A 1,983-nucleotide genomic window follows, 5' to 3' on the forward strand; every position below is an offset into this window, starting at 1 on the left:
TGAGGAGAACTGTTGTAGGTCAGCAACCTGAGTAAGAAATTTAACATCATTGACTTGCTGTTTTGGCTTCTGTACATTGCGTTGCAAATGGATCTCTCTGTTCACTGTTCTGAATAACGATGTGGTGACCGCTGTGTGGCTCTCTGTGGAAATTATCAGAAGGTGCTAACCTCACCTGTAAATGTGCCTGCTTTCTAAACAGACAACCCAGGTCGTAAGTTGCACACCCACCCCCCTATTTGAAGCTGACCAGGCAAAGCATACCTGTGGGAAGTCACGGATTCACTATCCCCCAGAACCTGGGGTGCCTACCTATAATTGGTCATTTCAAGACCCTCCTAAGACACAGAACTTTAAAACTGATAAGGTCCCGCCAGAAATATTGTCTGTTTGTAAAAAAGTAACTGGGTGTCCTGAAATGCTGTGAACTTTAACTGGTTAACTAAATGATGTTTGCCGCCTTTCTAAAGTCAATATAAGCTCACTGCTACCTTTGTTCAGGGCCATTCTCTGCTCCTCAACACCAGGGAGATCAGGTTAGATCAGGTTTGGCCCGGCCTTAAATTAATTAAATCTGTAATAAAGCTCTCTAAAACTCTGACTGTTGCCAGAGTGAATTCCATCTCAGTGGGTTTCAACAGAACAAAGTCAAAAGACATGTAGATAAAATTAAATTTTCTTACAACTTACAAACCCACTGAGAAATACCTGAGACTGGCAGAGGAAGATATTCATTAAGATATTTACAACTGGTTTAATGTTACTGCTTTTCTAGATGCAGAAAGCTGGCTTAGCTGGACACCAGCCAGACTTCCAGGATCCAGTGAGTCATCTTAAACCTATGAAAATCCATTTAGAAACGTCTATTTCTACCCTCTCAACTTAATTATATAACCATTGGCTCTTCATAATTACCCTGCAGCTCAGTCTTTCCACACATCCTGTCCCTGTGCCTTAATAAGATCAGCCTCATTCACCAAAAAAGGGCTAAAGAAAACTCTCTTGAGCATTTATTTATTCCCGGTGTCCCTCAGGTCAGTTTCCATGTGGCAATGAAGGCTCTCACTTTTGTGTAGGAGATGTAATGACCTCTGGGAATAGAGTTATTCTGTCAGATCTCCTGCCCATCCGTTTTATTTCACTTCTTGGTCATGACCTAGACATACCGTTCTATTTACTTCTTTGCATTTTTAGAAAGAGAAGAATCACATAATTAACATGTTTGAGCATCATAAAAAATCTGAAGTACCATAGGGCACAAATGATGATTGAAACCGGAGCTTTCGACAGGGGCATCTGGGTGGCTCAGCCATTTAAATCTCCCGTCTTGATTTCGGTGCAGATCATGATCTCGAGGCTCATCCTGACAACAGTATCCCTCTTGGGATTCTCTCTCTCTCTCTCTCTCTCTCTCTCTGTCCCTCTCTGTCCTGTCCTTCCCCTGTACCCGGTCTCTTTCTTTTATATAAAAAAAAAAAAGTAAACACATAAATCAAAGGCTTGTACTGGGCTGGGGTTGCTCAGGTGGTTAACTATGAAGCTCATCTCAGGTACGATTTCATGGTTCATTAGTTCGATTTCCACATCTCTCTGTCTCCCCATCCCTCCCTTCCTCCCACTGCCTGGCTCTCTGCCCCTCATGGGATTTTCTTTCTCTCTCCTCCCCACTCTCCTCCCTTCATCAATTGTGCCCTCTCTCAATAAATATATTAAGCATCTAAAAAACCAATAAAATAAAAGATTTCCAAGAAATACTATGTTACAGGATGATTAAGTACTATGGTCCAGATACTATTCTTGAGATGCTGTGCGGTACAAGACAGGTAGTTTACTGAAGTAGCACGGGAACAGGACCCGTGGGCAGAAAGAACTGTACTTTGGCTGTAGGAAGCTTATATGTTCATTGGGGAGGGTAGGTGTATAGGGGTTCAATCACAAGGTTTCTTTAAATTTCTACCTGTAAACAAGATTTCCCTGATGCTC

General features: G+C 42.2%; 2 protein-coding genes across 2 annotated transcripts in view; both read right to left on the reverse strand.

Annotated features, from left to right (window-relative positions):
- LOC115281184 (zinc finger protein 665-like) overlaps positions 1–1,983 on the reverse strand; it is a 52,598-nt gene that overhangs the window by 10,783 nt on the left and 39,832 nt on the right.
- The window catches only part of LOC115281207 (putative protein ZNF720), an 8,753-nt gene that overhangs the window by 5,721 nt on the left and 1,049 nt on the right, over positions 1–1,983 (reverse strand). The gene's annotated exons all lie outside the window — the stretch shown is intronic.

The sequence above is a fragment of the Suricata suricatta genome, chromosome 16 (genome assembly GCF_006229205.1).
Source record: "Suricata suricatta isolate VVHF042 chromosome 16, meerkat_22Aug2017_6uvM2_HiC, whole genome shotgun sequence".
In the NCBI taxonomy this organism is placed as follows: domain Eukaryota; kingdom Metazoa; phylum Chordata; class Mammalia; order Carnivora; family Herpestidae; genus Suricata; species Suricata suricatta.